Source organism: Dromiciops gliroides, chromosome 6 (assembly GCF_019393635.1).
Source record: "Dromiciops gliroides isolate mDroGli1 chromosome 6, mDroGli1.pri, whole genome shotgun sequence".
In the NCBI taxonomy this organism is placed as follows: Eukaryota; Metazoa; Chordata; class Mammalia; order Microbiotheria; family Microbiotheriidae; genus Dromiciops; species Dromiciops gliroides.
The window spans coordinates 210,847,141-210,866,346 of record NC_057866.1 but is presented as its reverse complement, the minus strand read 5'-3'; the positions used below and the strand labels follow the sequence as shown (position 1 = coordinate 210,866,346).

The 19,206-nt window shown below is 38.5% G+C and overlaps 1 protein-coding gene across 2 annotated transcripts in view; it reads left to right on the top strand.

Moving 5' to 3' along the window:
- Nucleotides 1-12,117: 12,117 nt before the first annotated feature.
- SORBS2 (sorbin and SH3 domain containing 2) overlaps nt 12,118-19,206 on the top strand; it is a 511,092-nt gene continuing 504,003 nt past the window's right edge. For both annotated transcript variants that reach the window (XM_043970499.1, XM_043970498.1), the window contains exon 1: nt 12,118-12,384. The gene's annotated coding sequence lies outside the window, so the exon portion shown is untranslated. The remainder of the gene's footprint in view (nt 12,385-19,206) is intronic.

Below are 19,206 nucleotides of genomic sequence, written 5' to 3'. Positions count from 1 at the left end.
ACTAAATGACTGTGATGCAGCTGACTTAATGGATAAAACACAACTTTAAAGTTGGTTCAAATCTTGCTTCTGATACACATACTATGTGATCAGGGGCAAGCCATTTAACCCTCCTTTAGGCAATTCTCTAAAACCACAAATGGAGAGAGTTTACATGCTTGGATCTCCCTTCACAGATGAAATTGCACCTCAAAAAAACCCAACAAAAACAAATACCAAAAGTTTAATTTTCATAGAAACTGAATTGGCACTTTGGTCAATTCTGAGACCAGGGGATTTGCTCGCTTTTCATTCATGATGAATATTGAGGATCAGTTGCATGTGATTCAACATTCAAAAACTATTTACTACCTAAAACAAGTAAATAGAGATTAATGCAAGTTTGAATAATGAAAAATTAACTTAGTATGAATGAAAAGTCACATTTAATTTGAGCTAAAATTCAATTAGTGCAAAGATCATGCAAACTAATTAAAGGTTTTAACAAGCCAGTTCGTTATCAGTTTGCACTTGACCATCACCCTGTGCTGTTGTGATATGCTGCTACATATCATATTATAAATGGTTAGGTTAATTTTTAAAAATAGAGCCCTTAACAAAATAGACAAAAAGAAAAATTGTTGTTGCCCAGTTATTTCAGTCATGTCCAACTCTTTATAAGCCCATTTGGTTTTTTTGGCAAAGATACTAGAGTGGTTTTGCCATTTCCTTCTCCAGGTCATTTTTTACAGATGAGGAAACTGAGGCAAACAGGGCCAAGTGACTTGCTCAGAACCACACAGCTACTAAGTGTCTGAGGCCAGATAAACATTTCCAGTGCAAAAAAGAAGTTACGTTACATTTGAACAAAAATTTGATGCAATTGACTATAGTCATTCATGAAATCGAATGTAATGATGTAATTGAATGGTTATAGTAAAGTCTAAAATATGAGATGTTGGAATGCCTGAAAATACAGTATGAAATATTATAATGGATGAAAAATGAAAAGGGACAAAAGCAAAGGTGCCTTAACTATTTGTGGTATGCAAACACCTTAAAGGAATAAAAATTTGCAATGTTAGAAATGGAGCATCTTTTATCTGTTATCGATTGAAGATAGCAAAGAAAAGCAGATTCCTTTTAGAACAGCAGCCTTTCAGGGCAGCTAGGTGGCACAGTGGATAAAGCACCGGCCCTGGATTCAGGAGGACCTGAGTTCAAGTGTGACCTCAGATACTTGACACTTACTAGCTGTGTGACCCGGAGCAACGTCACTTAACCCTCATCGACCTACGAAAATAAACAAACAAACAAAACCAACAACAAACCAGCAGCCTTTCAGGCAAAAGCTTCAAGTTTGCAGTGAAAGAAAATGAAAATGAAAAAGATGGTAAAGAAACTTTCCCTGAAAGCTTTGGCTGGTTCAGCCACTTTAAAAACCACGTTCAATTGCATAATGTCAAAATTAGCAAAGGGGCAAGCAGGGCAGATCAGGATGTGGCAGCTAGATAACCTGATGTTTTTTTTGGGAAATAATTTTAGGTGGATACACCGACGTGTGTGTGTGTGGGTGTGGGTGTATGTGTACATATGGTGGAAACAGGCTTATTCCAGAAAAGGATGCCTTCCAGAACTTACTTTCCTAAGAAAGAAAGAAAAATCCTTGACCTGGATTTTAAATGTCTAAGGATCACCTAACACTTTTATTGTATAAAACCGAAGAAGATTTAAAATTAAAACCAGTGGTTATTTATTGATCTTGAAATCCTCCAAGCTCTGAGAGGTTACAACCATCGATCATTTCCAGTTCTTTGACAGTCAAGTAAGAAAGCATGAGTGACTAAAGCTGTTTTCAAAGACTGGTTTTCAAATTGTTGTTTGGTTGCTTTTTTGTTTTTGTTTTTAATCCCAGCTGTTGAAAAATCTTGCAAGGACAACAATATGAAATTTAAAGTCATTACTAAATTTCCATATTACCTCAGGTCATCCAACTACCCTTGTTTCATTGCGTGAGAATGTGAGCAAATTCACCAGAAGTGGATAAAGCTTTTTACACTAGCCAGCTAGGTTATGCATGAAGCTATAACTATATCTGCATAGATGTAGATAAAGGCATATATCTATGTAAATAGAGATATAGATAAAAAGATAGATAAAAGTATAGATATAGATTTATAACTGCAAATATATTTTATAAACAAAAATAATGACTTTTTGAAAAAAATTTTAAAATAACTTTTTTGGTCAAATAGTGTAGGAATCTCTTTAGGGAAGTAAATTGGAACCAGAAATACATTTTAATGTACTTATTATCATATTATGTTAATAGATATAAATTTACTTTATATTATAAAAATTCTCATTGAATATTTCCACTGGGTTGGAACCAATTATCATATTTTACATATAATTATATCTTTGAATAGTGCAAAATTTGAATAATGTGACCACTTCATAGGATTTATTATTTAAACTAATTTTGACCTGGCTATGCATTGAAGGCACTTTTTACAACAATGGTCAAAATCCAGTTGAATAGTGAAAAGCCCTGAACAAAATCAGGTTTTCCCCTAATTTTTGCCACTGACTAATTCCTTTTTATGGTGATATAATAAGAAAGGGTTTTAAGAAATCACATTGGCCAACCAAATATTGTGAATAATGTTTAATTCCAGCTTCATCATTTTACTCCTTTTTTTCTCATTTTGAAATTTTGCTTCAAAGTGTGTAATGATATCTTTTGGTTTATCAACACTTCTTTTCTGAATATATACCTCCCCTACTCCCCTACCCTGAGATCCTTTCATTAGAGTAAAATTCTTTTTTAAAGTTTGGCAACACCTTCCAACAAATTGATCACATTCTAAAGTAAATGCAATATTCTATACCCATAGCCCTCCTCCGCAGCAATGAATGAAGAAAGAAATATTTTCTCAACTCTTCTAGAAGCCAGATTTGGTCATTATAAATATAGAAGATTCAGTTTGTTTTATGGCTCTTTTGTTTGTTTATTAACATGTTATAAGAGTACATATTATTTTCCTGGTTGTGGTTCCTTTAGTCTGTATTGACTCACAAAGTATTCCCATGGTTCTTTTAATTCTTTCTGGTTTCTTATAGCTCAGTAATTTACTTAAATTTACTGAATTCATATACTATCACTTGTTGAACCATTCCCCAACCAATGGGGATTAACATTGCTTCCATTTCTTGGATACCACCCAACAATGGTGATATTAATATTTTGATATATAAAAGAACTTTCTTTCTGAATTTGCCTTCCTTGGTATATATAACTAGCAATGAAATCTATAAACCCAATGATATGGGAATGTTAGTTGATTTTTTTAGCATAATTCCAAAGAACTCGTCATAATGGTGGGAACAATTCATAGCTTCATCAATTGTAGAATCCATCTAGCTGTCTTTCCACAGTTTTTCCAAAACTGATTATTGCCATCCTTTTTCATCATTGCAAATTTTCTGGGTGTGAAGTGAAATCACACAGTTGATTTTATATGCATTTCTTTTGTTATTAGGGATCTGGATTAAGCTTTTATATTGTTATTAATAGTTGGCTATTCTTCTTTTGAAAACTATTAGTTCATATCCTTTGAATATAACCATTGAGGAATGTATCTGTTATATATGTATTCTCATTTTTATAAAGTAAGACTTGAAACTGCTGGTTTCCTGTTTGAATTTAATTGAGTGGGTGAGTCTCAAATATATTAAAACTATGGTGAAATCTATATCTGATAGAAACAGAATAATTGATGATTTAGTCGAAGAACAGCTTTATTTTTAGCAAGGGTAAAGGCTTAAAAATCAACTTAAATGGCATATGAAATATTTCTTTGTATTAGAGCAAGAATTTAAATGTTTTATTTTGCTTTATTTCTGTTCGTTCCCCAAAGAAGTTAAATAAAACCAGCAGATTGATTTAGTAATTATTATTTTAAACTGAATTCTTGTTTACGCCTTTCAGATAGAGAAGCATCAGAAGTCTCCACTTTCATGAAAATAAATTGAACTGAGTCAGAGTGGTAAGCCTAGATTAATAAGGTTAGCTGTGAAGGTAATTCTAAGACAAACTATTTCAGCTCCAGTAAACAGACACCAGACACTTGTATGGGACTAAAGTGTTGGAATAGAAGGTGTCTTTGAACCGAACAAAGGAAAGAGAGAGTGCCAACCTCCAGAGTAGAAAGCCATTATCAACAGTGTGTGGGGTGATGTTGTGAAATGAGAGAGTGCTGTCTTTCCTTACCCTTTTAACTTGGCAATTATCAGGGTTTCATTTCAAATCTCTGGTCTTTGAATTGGGATGAATTTGGATTCATATTTCAAAGCTTCCCTTACAAGTCAGATATTTTCTTTGACTTGAGGACTGCATTTGGTTTGTGATATCCACTATTGTAGTAAATGGCGGACTGTGTTTCACTAGCTCACTCAGCTCCATCCTACCTCTCCCCAATGAAGTTGTTTTTAGTTATTTTTCTGTGAAATTACCATGTAAATAATAAAATAAAATAATAAAGAGATATCTGAATTCATTGGCCTCAACTGGGCTTATAGTATATGTGCAAACATAATATATCCCTCAAAGGACATGGAGAGAGAGAGAGAGAGAGAGAGAGAGAGAGAGAGAGAGAGAGAGAGAGAGAGAGAGAGAGAGAGAAAGGGAGGGAGAGAGAATGATAGACAAATATAGATATCCTTTCACAAATTATGCATGAATATGAGCAAAAAGTCATTTACAGAGGGGTCAGCTAGGTGGTGCAGTGGATAAAGCACTGGCCCTGGATTCAGGAGGACCTGAGTTCAAATCTAACCTCAGAAACTTGATACTTAGTAGTTGTGTGACCCTGGGCAAGTCACTTAACCCTCACTGCCCTGCAAAAGCAACCAAACAAACAAAAAACCAACCTCAACAGAATGCACTTGTAAACTTTGAAGTTTACATTATACATATGTGACATGTCGGAACTGACTTATAGGGGCCATTCCATGGAGTATGTTGAGTATGCTCTGATTTGCCCCTCTCAGTGAAGTATACAGAGCATATGCAGATAGTGTCTTCTTATTTCCAACTGTCTAGAGGCAAAGAAGTAAGGGGGATCTATTCACTACTCTGAGTTCCTGAGCGATTTGCACTGAGTGATGATGAAAAGTCCCCTAATTGGCTGCTGAGATTAAGGAGTTAATCACTCAGAGGTTTATAATAGGTGATGAAAATTTCCCTAATTGTTAACTGAGCTGAAACTCAGGATTAAATTATAAATTGTCAATTCTAGCATGGATAATTAATGAGTTGACAGCTGAATATTTAGAAAAGGAAATGGTGATTGGGAAGTTGACATTAGATGGTTTCATCAAGAAGAGGTCATACCAAACTAACCTAATTTCCTTTTATAAATGTGCTCAAGGGCTTTCCCTATCGACCCCATGGTCAGAAAAGGTTTTGGTCGAAGAATTTAATTTTGGCAGATGTGTGAAGGATGGATTGGAGAGGAGAAACAGATTCTGACTGGACTCTGGGAGTTCAATTAAGAAACTGTTGCAATCGTTTAGGAGAGTGGTGATGAAAGGCTAACCCAGGGTAGCCTTGTGAGTGGGGTAAAGTGGATGAATGTGACTGAGCAGCTGATTAGATATGGGATTCGAAGAATGAGGAAAGATTTGAGGATGACTCCAAAGTTGTGAAACTGGATGACTGGGGAGGTTGGTGGTGCCTTTAAAAGAAATGGGAAAGTTTGGAGGAGGAGTGGGATTAAGAGAAAAGATAATGATAAAACAGAGATCATTTGGAGATAATGAGTTTGAGATGTCTGTTGTACATTCAGAAGGAGAGAAGTGTAGAGAATGCAGGATCCTTCTATGTTTATTGTTGGTTGATTTTTTCTAATATCCACAGTTTTAAATTTAGTAGAGCAAAACAGCCCGAAAAGCTCTCCTGTAATAAGGCATCTGCCATTCACAAGTTATTATTACACAATGGTCTTTGACCAAAGTGACCACAGAGATAACTTTATTTGATAATTATCTGATCATTGATATAAATCATGACATAAAACAGTAAGGTGAGCCACTGTCCCAAAGGATGCCTAGCACAAAATTCAGTTGGAAGAGAATTTTTGCGTGGAACATTCATTAAATGCTTACTTTGTGCTAAACACTGGGGATACAAATATAAGTAAGATAATTTCTGCCCTCAAGGAATTTACATTTTTAAAAATAAGTTTTCATTGATGTCTTTTGTTTTTTAATCATAGTTTCTCTCAGGATTCCTTTTCTTCCCCCATCCCAGAGGGACATCCCATATGACAAATAGTATTTTTAAAAAACGACAACAAAAAAAGAAAATCAACAAACCAACCAATACATTGAAAAACAACTGAAAACATGTGCAATGTGCAACCTTGTAGACTCCTCACCTCCTTTAAGGGATGAATTGTAAATGTCCTCTCAAATCTCTCCTTTTAAGGCATGCAAGTGTTTTTTTTTTAATAATTTTATAAAATTCGCTTTAGATTTTCTATGTACATTGTTGTAGTTAGTGTGCATATCATTTTTGGGGCTCTACTTATTTTACTTTGCATCAACTTGTTTAGATCTTTCCATGCTTCTCTCTATTTATCCCATTAATCATTTCTTACAGCATAGTTAGTTATGTGTGACAATTTATTTAGCTATTCCCTAACTGGTGAGGATCTGCTCTGTTTCTAATTCTTTACTATCTCAAAAAGTGTTGCTATAAATATTTTGGTGTAAATGGGGACATTCTTCTTATCAATGCTGTTGGGGCACTATATCTCATAGAAGTGATTGTTAAGCCTGCACTTCTTTTCAGAACTGCTTGTTTATAACTTTGACTACTTATCTATTGGCAAATGGGGAAATTACATTCTAAGCAAGGAGCTCATATCTTGGCCAATTGCTCTTATTTGTCTATGATATAATGATTTGTAGTACTATTGAGCAGTGGTATCAAACTGAAATAGACTTGTTGACTGTATATTGACTTAGTTTTAAATTTTAATGTTATCTATGATTTATTTTATTTGTATTTACTTTGTTAAATATTTCCCAATTATATTTTAATTTGGTTCAGACTCCATTTGAGAGTGCTAGGCCACATGTGGCCTATGCTATAGTATTTGACACCTATGCTATAGTTTCTTCAATGATATCTTCAAAAGAGATGGTCTCACAATCCACACAGGAAAACCAATATGGATGAAGACTGGGTCTTTCCCAGACTATGACATGTATTAGATGGATGACCTGTAGTCTTATTCAATGAGTACATATGGTCCAGTGGTTACTGCAGATCATAATGAGCTGAGCTCAGAATTGTGTAGGAAGAGAATAGAGGTTTGCAGTTCATTTGGGAAAATTCTCAGATTTTATAAAACTGCCATCATGGACCCCAAGTTGCTCATGATCACCAAACTAGCCTCTCCTTCTCTTCAGTTCCCCATTATATGTTGTCTTTTCCTATTAATATGCAAGTTCTTTGAGAGCTTGGAATGTCTTGCTTTTGGCCATTATTTATATTCCAAGCACCTACACAGTGCCTCATACATAGTAAATACTTAATAAATGCCCTATCTCTTGATCTATCTACCTATTGATTTATCGGTTGATCTATCTATCTATCTATTGATCTACCTATCTGGGTGATATTGCATGTCTGTGAATTATGGAATGAGAACAATTGTACATGACCCAAAGGACAGTGGGAAGGGATATTGCGATTATAAAGAGGTTGCAGCATATAACCAACAATAGCCTATGCTCACAGGTATGAGTAAAGGATGTGTATGAATAGAATAGAAAATGAAGCAGCCATACAGTAAGAAAGAGTGACAGATGGACAGAGAGGGTGTTGTACTCATATCCATAAAATAGACACTCTCAGGTGTGATTGTATGTGTGTGTACACATATGGTATTTAACATATAAGGGAACATATATAGCTTCCGCTATATGTTGGTGCAGTGGATAGAGCACTGACCCCAGGAGTCAGGAGAACCCGAATTCAAATCATCCTGCCTCAGACACCTGCTGTCTATATGACCCTAAGCAAGTCAGTTAACCCCAATTGCCTCAAAAAAAAAAAACCAGAAGGAATTAATGGGAGGATATAAACAAGAATCACACAAGATGACAGGCAATAAATGGACTAGAATCTGCAAACACACATGCGCACAATGAGATCATGAATTCATTGAAATATTGAAACCCAAAGTTCAGAAGTAAGTTTTGTCCATGTAAGTTTCAAAATAATTTCGAAGGAAAGAGAACTTAAATTCAGTCAAAGATGCAGCAGCTCCTGGGATGGTTTCATTATTGTGCATAATTTTAAAACTGGAAAAATCATTTTCAGAATAGAAGAGTATATTATAGAATATAAGCCATAATCATCAAAAAAGCCTTGGTATGAAAAAGCTTCCTAAAATATGCAATTTAAGACTGAAAAGGATTACCCATAACTACGTGGTCAGAATTTTTGTTAAAGGTTAATAACAATTATTTATTTAGTTTAATTTAACAAGTAATCAGTATTTAATTTGTTTAGTAACAATTATATAATTATTCTAACATTTCAGAGAGTCATGAAATTTGAGAGTTGGAAGGGAGTGACTTTACCAGGCATCTTTTCCATCCCATACACAAAAGGAATCCCAGCTATAATTTTATTTTATAAGAACTGATGGAGATTCTTCTTGCAGGTCTCCAAAGAGGGCTGGATCGCCCACAGAAGACAGCCCCTTCTATTTTGAGATGTTCTAATTTTTAAGTTTTTCCTAAATTTGCCTCTTTCCCCTCTTGATCCTAATTCTGCCATCTAGGACCCAGCCCAAGCCTCACTTGCTTGTTGTTTGGGTTTTGATGGCTCAGAGTAAATGTAAATAGCAATTGTTTCTGTCTGGTCAGAAACTCTGAGGGTCTTCTCTTCCCAGATTAATTTTGTTAGGAAGTCAAACTAGGCCATTTTTTGCCTCAATTCTTACCCAGCCTTTAATCACTGAATGGGTGTTGCCTTAGACAAACTGAGACCTAGGAAAGACCTTAGCTTACAAAGGCCAAAGTCTCCCCCTGCATCCAGGGTCATCACCAGTCATCCTGAACTATGTCTTGCCACTGGAACCAGATGGCTCTGGAGGAGTGACTAAGGCTAATGACTTTGCACAGCCCTCCCTTACTTAAATCCAATTCACTTCCAAGTCAAGACATCACCTTCCTGATGTCATTGATTCTCTTCAAGAAGGAAAGACAATCAACAACATCTAGACTAAGCAGAGTAAGTCTAGTGCCTGCCAGATGTGAGAACTCTTCAAGAAAATTTTCATGTGTTTGCTCCTTCTCCCAGGCTCCCAAGTCTTTTATTTTTTCTCCAGGATAAAAACCCCTAGTTCTTTCTATTGATCCTCATTTTACATGTACTCGAGGCCCTTCATCATGCTGATTCCTGTATCTCTGGACCTTCTCCAGCTCATCAATTTCCTTCTTAAACCATGGTGCCCAGAACTGAAAACAATACAGCCAGGTCCCAGTGAGTGTGAACGATGAATCCCCTGGAGTGGTCACATTATTTTAATCTGGACAGCATGTTTCCCATGGTCTGGAAGCAATTATCACATTTTATATAATTATAACTTAATGTAGTGTAAATTAAAATAAGTGAAACCACTCTAGGAAATTCATCATTCACACTAATTGGGACCTACCTTTGTTTCAGACAAGGTCTGGCATTTCAGCTTCTAACTGCTGAAAGCGATACCTCCTTAATGCAGCCCAAGATCACATGAGTATTTTCAGCTGCCACATAACACCACTGATTCATATTAAGTTTACGAGCCAGTATTACCCTCAGATCTTTCCCAGACAAATCTCTGACTATACCTCCCTCATCTTGTACTTTTTGTACTCAAACATGACTTTATATTTATCTCTACTGAAGTGCATGTTGACAGACTCAGTCCAGTGACCTAATTTATCAAGATCTATTGAGATCTATTTTTATAATTCATATTTTAGAGACGAAGTTTTGAACACACTACCTGCTGGCCACCTGCTACCTGGAACCAGATTAAAATGTAATTGAGAACTATTTAACAAAATAAATAAAATTACAATAAATCATAGCTAACATTACAATTTAAAACTAAGTTGAGAGGCAGCTAGGTTGCACAGTGTATAGAACATTGGCCCTGGATTCAGGAAGACCTGAGTTCAAATCCAGCCGCAGACACTTGACACTTACTAGCTGTGTGACCTTGGGCAAGTCACTTGACCCTCATTGCCCCCCCAAAAAAACTAAGTCGATATGCAGCCAATGAGGATACTTACATATTTCTATTTTAATTTGACCCCATTTCTTTAGAGTTTTAAAAGTTCTTTTACTTACATTATCTCATTTAAGTTTCCAAAAAATTTGGAAGGTAGACACAGCATGTTTTATTTCTTCTATTATATAGATGATGAAACTAAGACCCAGGTTGGGACATGTTCAAGGTCAAATAGGTAGTAAGGACCAGAGTAAGGACCAGTAATCAAACTTATGATTAATGAAACATGCTAATTGCATGCTAATGTCAATTGTTAATTCTCCTTATAAGCCAGATTCCACAAGCAAAGCAAGCAAAACTTTGAGGTCACTCTTCAGTTGCACTAAGCACAAAGAAATTCTTGATTTTCTTAGTCTGGGGAACTCTTCCTACCAATGTAGGTTATAACCTACCTATGACTTTATAGGATCATAAATACAGAGTTGGAAGGGAACTCAAGACACTCTGTAGTCCAATGCCCTCATTTTGCATATGAGGAAACTGAGGCCTGGGGATGGTAAGTGACTTTCCCAAGGTTGCACTAATAGGCTTAGGTACAGATTTGAACACAGGTCCTCTGGCTCCAGAGCCAGCACATTTAACATTATAGTCCCTAAGAAGGCCTTAGGAAGTTGTATGAAGAGCATAAACATTAGGTGATGTATCCATGGTCCTCTAGGTAGTAAATAACAGGGGCAGGATTTGAAACTAGGCCTACCTGACTCTGTCCTCAGTTCCATGCTAACTCTATTATTATCTGAATCATTAAGATGAAATATCTATTTGCATTTGATTCCTTTATCTCTTTCTAACTATTAATCTACAAGCATTTATTAATCACCTACTAATAATCCCCAGGCACCAGGGATACAAAACTGAAAGTAAAACACTCCCTGCCTTCAAGGACCTTATATTCTATTGGGGAAGACAACATGCACATAAATAAGTATATGGGGGAGGGCAGCTAGGTGGCACAATGGATAAAGCACTGGCCATGGACTCAGGAGGATAGAAATTCAAATCTGGCCTCATACACTTGACCCATACTAGCTGTGTGACCCTGGGCAAATCACTTAACCCTCACTGCCCTGCAAAAAAAAAATACAAAATAAATTCAAGGTAAATTTATGAGGGGGAGGACACAGCAATTATGTAGAAAATTGACTCAATTCTCTGCTTCGTTTTGCTACTGAAGACCTAGTCAAAGGGTATTGCATTCTACCAAAGAGAGCCTAATATAGCACTCCGTGATCTTTATGTTTTCATTAGTCTAGCCATGTAAAATCACCTATAAATATTAAAACCCTATATTGTTTAAGTGATGTGATTTATAATACTTTCCTAAGATGGATTAGGTAGCCTTATTTAACTGCATCTTCCAGGCTTTCTTAATAACCCTCTTAATATAGTCTGTCATTCCCATCTGCTTTGATTTAAAGTTGATTACACAGCCCGGTTAGTGCAAGGAGAAGCCAGCTGACCACTTCAGAGGTACGTTAAGCTCATAGTATTTTCCAAGCGTAAACACAAGTCTACTCTTGCCAGGTTATCCATTATTAGGTTTGTCCTCCAACGTTTACCCAAGACTATGGAAAACTAAATATTAGATTTGCCCCCTGGAAAAGCTGATTTCCTCTTCTACTTTTTTTTTTAAACCATCTGAAGCCAAGCTGTCCCCCCCCTCCCCCCCCCCACTCCCCAAGCAGCAACCCTCCGCCAGCATCCCTAGGGAAAGGCTTGACCACAGCCCAAGGTTAAGACGAGCTGAGCAATCGGCCAATCAGCTGAGGAGGGCTCCGAGGCGCTGATGCTCCGAGACAAATAGTACGGTGCGGTGCCGATAGATGAGTACTTGATTGCGCATGCATCCAACATACATGTTGCAAATGCTTCGCTAGCGCTCTCAGCGGGCGTCCATGCAGATCAGAGAGAGGAGGGGGCACTGAGGCGGGATCCCCCGTGTCCCCCTTGTTCAGACAGACGCTCTCGCCTCTGCGACCGGAAAGCATCCGACAGGAGGAACCTGGACCGCAGCATCCCTGTGCTGGAATGTTCTCCTCCAAAGGTATCTCGCTCTGCTCCCCTTATCTCGAAGAATGCCTGAGAGCTGGGATTTGTTGCCCCTCCCTCCCCAGCCCTGCCTGAGTACGCCTCCGGATGGGTGGTGTGCTCTCTAACAACGCTTTGTTTCAGTCCCCCGCCCGAATGCCAGTTTAGAAATGGTTAACTTCCCAGGGAGATGTTAAGAAGACTAAAGGGGGGAACGGGCTGAGCGTGCACAGCTCGGAAAGCTTTGGTCGCCAGGGTCTCTTTGTGAACATCGCTATTGTTCCGAATGTGGCTGGGGCTGGTGTGTGTGTGTGTGTGGGGGGGTGAAGGCTGGACTGTTTGTCCCACTTGCAAAAGGCAAGAGAGCATAGAAAGGGAACGGTCAAATAAAGATAATCCACGTTCTTGGTACTGCCGCATGCAGTATATGGGAGCGCCGGAATATTAGAGGGGAAGAGAGGACCAAATTGCTAGTAAATGTCAGGGCTGATTGTGCCAGGATGAGCTCAGAAGGACCATTAAGGCAAAAGTTTTATGGGAATACACGATTCACGCTTTACTGTCATGCTTAAGAACAGAAATGCCTCAGTGGGGGAAGGGAAAGGTATTTAGCGCAGACCGCTGCCTGTAATGAGCCCCAAAGTCATCAGTAAATGAGAATCACTTGTATTCCCTGCCTGGGTAATTGAAAAAAATAACCTAACCGTGCAGAAAATAAAGAAAAACCCCGCAGAATCAAATGGATTTATTGGGCTGACATATAGGCTTTGGGTTATTTTTCTTGTCTTTGCTGGGTTCTCTTTTGTCTCTGATCTTCCTCAGCTGTTGGGGGGATGGCTAAAAGAGCAACTTTCATCGTATAGCTTGCATTAAAATTGGGTCAATTATTTCTTCTATGCATCAGATGATAAACTTTTAGACCTGACTTTAGAGATCTAAGCAATCAGTAGTAGATCATATGAAATCATTGCATTTCTAAGTTATCCATCACTTTCAAGGAGCTGTTTGAAAAAGAAATACCATCGGGTTTTGAATGCCGGTCCCCTGGAAGTCGACAAGTGTGTCCTCTTTCCCCTTTTCCCAACCACTTCCTCCAGAGATCTGCTATTCTGACTAATTAGTCTTTTCTAAAAGGAATAACAAACAAATTTCATCTCAATAGTTTACTGTTAAGATTCAATTTGATAATATATTAAATGTCTTTATATTTTTGTTATGTATTCATACAAGGTGACTGTTTCTAGAGGAAGGAGAGATACTAAAATATTGATCACACTGGCTCAGTTGCCTTGCCTACTTTTTGTTCATAATTTATTAATGATGTTACACAAAGATGAATATGTCTCTATGTCTCTGTGGCATAATCAATTGTAGTGAAACAAGCATGTCTGTTTCTATAGACCACATAATATATATATTTACAAAGTCTACTGTTTATAGACACAGCAAAATTACCCTACCATTCACCATATATGTAAGTTCAAGTGTCGTAGGTTATAAATTGTTGCCGAAATACTAAGACTGACAAGTGGACATAAAGTAAACATGGAAATCTTTTGTGGGAGGTTGCATGGGTAACAATTGCTAGCTGATATCTATTTTCATTTAAAATTTTCAATTTCACATACAACTCCTGAAATGGTAGATTTAAAACTTTAAAAATGAAAAAAGTAATTGGACCCATGGGGGAAATTTACTGGCATCTTTAAAGGGATGCAATAAAAGAATAAAGCAACTGGAAAAACTCATTCTGCCAAGGAAGAAACTGCAGGGATAAAATATGGGTAATTTTGAAGTCTAGGAAATGTTACTGTGAGGAAGGATACCAGAACCAGAAGAAACATACCAACTTGGTCAAGACAATAAGGTTAGATGAAAGGATGGGTTTCCCGACAGTGACGAATGGGGAATATAGAAGTATATTACAGAAGGAAGCTGTGACATTCCCTTTCCCAGAGATATTGAAAAAACAGAATCAATTCTCACCTGTCTGGAATGAGTTAGATATTATGAGTGTCAACCCAAGTGGTTGGCTGTCTGTGTGATGTAGCTTAAGGACATGGGGAAGGGCCCATACTTTACAAAGTAATCTCAATATCTCTCTATCTCTCTGTCTCTGTCTCTCTCTGTCTCTGTCTCTGTCTGTCTCTCTGTCTCTGTCTGTCTCCCTTTCTCTTTCTCCCTCCCTCCCTCTCTCCCTTCCTCTCTCCCTCTGTGTGTATCTGTCTCTCTCTCTCTCTGCCTCTGTCTCCCCTTCCCCCTTTCTTCTCCCTCCTCCTCCCCCTCCCCTTTTCTTCTCCCTCTCCCTCTCCCTTTTCCTCACCCTCTCCCTCTCCTTCCTGAATTGTTTGATTCTGGAAACTACTTTAAATCATAAACCCCTTAGTTTAAGATTTTGTTTTTCTTTGAAAACATAAACTGTTAGAAACAACAGGGCAAGCAGTGCCCATAGAGCACAGGAGGGAAAGAAAGGGATCTTCATTTTGACAATGGTTGGAGCATAGTCCACCAGTTATTTAAGGAGAAATGGAATGGAAAGTTTGTTTCCTCAAGCCTGACCCCTTCATTTGTTGAAGCAGTGCAAGCTAATAGTCAAGGGGATCAAGAAAAAGTAAGGGAATACCTTCATTGCAGCAAGCCTGTATTACTGGGGTGGCCTGGGGTCTGCAGATACTTTCCCCTCCCTTGTCATTTTGTGCCTCCTATCTGTGCTGGCAAGCTGCCCAGAGTTCCCTAAACAAAGGATACCATAAGGGAACAGGTTAATGACGGTCTGAAAGCCTCAGGCTCAGCTCTTGCTCCCTGCCTCAATCTTTGCTGGTGGTACAGCTCAGAGACAATCACCCAAAAGCCCTTGGGAAAGGTAACACTTTAAGCCAGTTTCAGCCATTTGTACCTTAACATGAATAAAAAAATATGCATATGTGCTTTGAAAGGGAAGTTGTAGAGAAAAGAAGGGGGAAGGAAGGAAGAAAGGAAGGAGAGAAGGAAGGAAGGGAGGGAGGGAGGGAAGGAATGGTTGGGTTGAGGATAGAGGAGAAGAGGAATAATGTAGCATAGGAAAGGGTAGGGAAGCTACCAAATGTAGTTCTTGGTTCATGGGCCTCTGAGAACCCAGAAAAGGCATATTGAGAAGTATAGTATATCCTGCCTTTCTAAAATCTGGTTTTGATTGCCTGACATGTCTATGAGAATACAGGCTATAGACAGATGTTTAGTGTTCTTTGTCAATCATAGGGAATTGGAGGAAAATGAAGGGAGGATTAAATAATATTTGAGTGGCAGGATAGAATTTTTATGGACCAAGTGATTTTTGACCGGCTCAATCACACCATCTTTGAAGATCTCTTCCAGTCTTGCCAATCACATGATTCCATATGGGTCAGGGGACTTTGGGTGCACAAGGCTTTTATTTTCACAAGGTTTTCATTAACATATTCACATCGCACCCACTAAACTCTTTGAGGGTCATGGACTTAAAAAATCTGAAAACTGTACAATGACAAGCTCTCTCTATGGCCATGCCTAGACAAAATGGTTTATTCCAGGCACCCACCTCCCATATCTCTATATACTGCCACTAGTGTCTACTAGGATCCTTTTGGTCGTCCAGAGACAAAGTTTGGGATTTTTATTTTTCCCAAAAGACTCTTCCTGCAGTTAAAGGGAAAAAGTTAAATTAAAAATGAAGCATAAAAGGTACTTGGGCAGTGGAAAACAGGAATCTGATGCTAAAAGGCCCAGATGCTTGGCATTCCTCCTGGGGCTAATAAATTTGTTCTGCAAAATGTATCTAGCCTAGCCACTAGATGCCTCTGTCATCTTGCCTTGGAAAAAAGACCCCACGTATCCTTTCTCCAGATATGAGGGACTTTTTTTCTTTTCTGGCATGTGCAGGTATCTCCCAGAATGACAGTTCCTTGAGGGCAGAGACTGTTTTGTTTTTGTCTGACCCGCCCCCCCCCCCCAGCCCCAGTACCTAGAACAGTAAGATCTTAATAAATGTTTCTTGAACTGAACAGACACTGAAAGAAATTTTACCAACCTTTGTGTTGATCCTTATTATTGGTGTATGTGGTATCTACTTAATCGATGATTGGTAAATTTGTGGGGTTGGGGGGCTCTCTAGGTTCTGTTGTCTTCCACAATGGTCATCTGTATGCAGCCCCCTCACTCCCTTGGCAAGCATCCTGAATCATTCTAGAAGATTATATCTAGAACCACTCTCCTGGTCTTTGGTTACAGGTACAGCTCCATTTTCCAGAACCAGACCTTGATTGGGATGACAGGGTAGCGGGAATGCAGAAACAGAACTCTCCTTGTGTCCTTGCTGTGTGAGTGTCCTACTGGGGGTTGTTTATGCTATTAACAAACCCTGTTAGACATGGTTATAGGACTAGGTTTCTGATTCTTGAGATCTTGGGCTGGATTGATTGAGGAGGGAAAATATGACCATCCACATTTAATAGCTAGAGAAACTCAAGCTTAGAAAGGTTAAAAGACATACCTAAGGTGATGCAATTAGTTAAGTAGCAGAAGCACAAGTAGACCCCCAGGGAAGGGTCTCTGACCATATATCCAATCCTCTTTGAACTATTCAATTCAATTCAACCAGCATTTATTGGGGTCATAAGGTGGGGCAGTGAGTAGAATGCTGGGCCTGGACTCAAGAAAAGCTGAGTTCAAATGTGGCTTCAGACACTTATTAGCTGTGTGACCCTGAGCAGGACACTGAACCTCTGTTTGCCTCAGTTTCCTCATCTGTAAAATGGGGGTAAATAATAGTACTTACCTCCCAGGGTTGTTATAAGGATTGAATGAGATAATACTTAGAAAGCACTTAGCAAAATACGTGTCACCATATAAATGTTAGCTATTATTACTATTTGTTATTTATCAAGCACCTACTTGTGCAGCGGCACTATGTTAAATGTTTGGGGAAATAAAGACAAAATGGAAAACAGTCTCTGCCTTCAGAGTTTACATTTCATTTGGGGTTGGGCAAGAATACAAGGTATATGCAGTTAACTGTATGTAAGAGAGAAGAGGAAAGGGAGAAAACACTAATTAGCGATGGGGCGGGGGGAAAACTTCCTGGAAAAGGTGGCACCTGAATTAGACCTTAAAGGAAGCCAAGGCTTCCAGCCTCCCCATTAAGGAGAAGAGTGTTCTGTTACCTGCAATTATTAGGCCTACATCTTAGCCAAAGCATTTATCTTTTTCTCTGTCTCCGTCTCTTTCTAACAAGTATTTATTAAGTACCCACTATGTGCCAGTCACAGTGCTCTAAGTATTTTACAAATCTCTTCTGATGTGATTCTTACAACAACCCAATGAGGTAGGTGCTTATATCATTCCCATTTTACAATTAAAGAAACTAGGGAAAACAAGGGTTAAATGACTTGCCCAGGCTCTAACAAATAGTAAATGGGAGGCTGGATTTGAACTCAGGTTTTGCTGACTGCAGGCCCAGCACTCTATTACTGCACCGCCTAGTTTATATTTCCTTAGGGAAGTTTGAAAATGATGTGCTATTGTTCCCTTAAAAAAGGTTTTGAGCCTTCATTCTAACCCTTGCGACTTGACTTTTCACAAAATATATCTGTGTGCATCAAAGAGAATGGCATTTTATGTGTGCACTCATGACTGAGAACCCTTTCTCCCCCAAGACCCTAGGCTCACGCGAACAGGTGTTCATCTTTAGGGGCTGACCAAAGGGATCAATTTCTGTTTCAGTGCCTAGTCTTTACACCTTGCAGGGTACCACAGAAGCTTCCAAAATAAGGCAGAGTTATATCTTGTGTCTATTTCTCCACATGTGGATTATAGGATCCTCAACAAGCACTCAGTATAATAAAGGCATATCAGGTAGCACCACCTTTATTTCACCCCACAGAAAAATATCTCAGATGCAAATAATGAATAGGACCCCCTATACAGATAGTGGTAACCCACAGAGCTCTCATAGGAGTTCCAATATCCTACTGACTCCCTCTTTAACCCCACAGAAATGCTCTAGAAGGAGAAACACACTTTTTGAAGCTGCTGATAAGCATTACTCTAACCCATACAATCTGCAGAGTCTAAACATCTCCATATAATACTGGGACAGGGCAAGCTTGATTCTCTTGTCCTGCCCTAGCCTTCAATATGGTCTTAGTTCTTTAGCTTAATTTAAATATAGGCATTCCATGTTTCCCTTCGAGGCTGAGCTCAATTCAGCACCCATGTGCTTGATATACCTTTTTCTCTAGAGCAGGGGTTCATGAACTGTTTTATGCCATAGACCCCCTTAGTAGTACAGTGTAGACTATAGATGCCCCCTCAGAATAATATTTTTAAATACATAAAATGAAATACATGCAATTATGAAGGAAAGTAATTATATTGGAAAACAGTTATCCAAATAGTTTTTTAAAAACAAGATCATGGACCCCAGGTTAAAACCCTTGAAGGTCCAATGTCTACATTTTCAAATTTGAGAACTCTCAAATTAGTAGATATCTATTAGGCAACTCTGCAACGCCCCCCCTCCCAAGGTTGGTGCTACCCAGGAAATCTCCCTTTTCTGGCTTAGGAGGCTAGATTCTGGGATCACTATGCTTAGGGAGTTCAAATGTCCCCTGCCTCTATATAGGAGTTCTGGGGTTCCTGAATCTTTAGCACAAACTAACACTTTTGGGCTGTGTGGACAATCACAAGTCTCCTTCTGTGGGAAACCTCTTAGTGTTCAAATTGTTGCCATCTCTAGGGATAGGAAACACACACACACACACACACACACATACACGCATACACATGCATTCACACACTCAGGAACCCCACATGTACGTGTGTT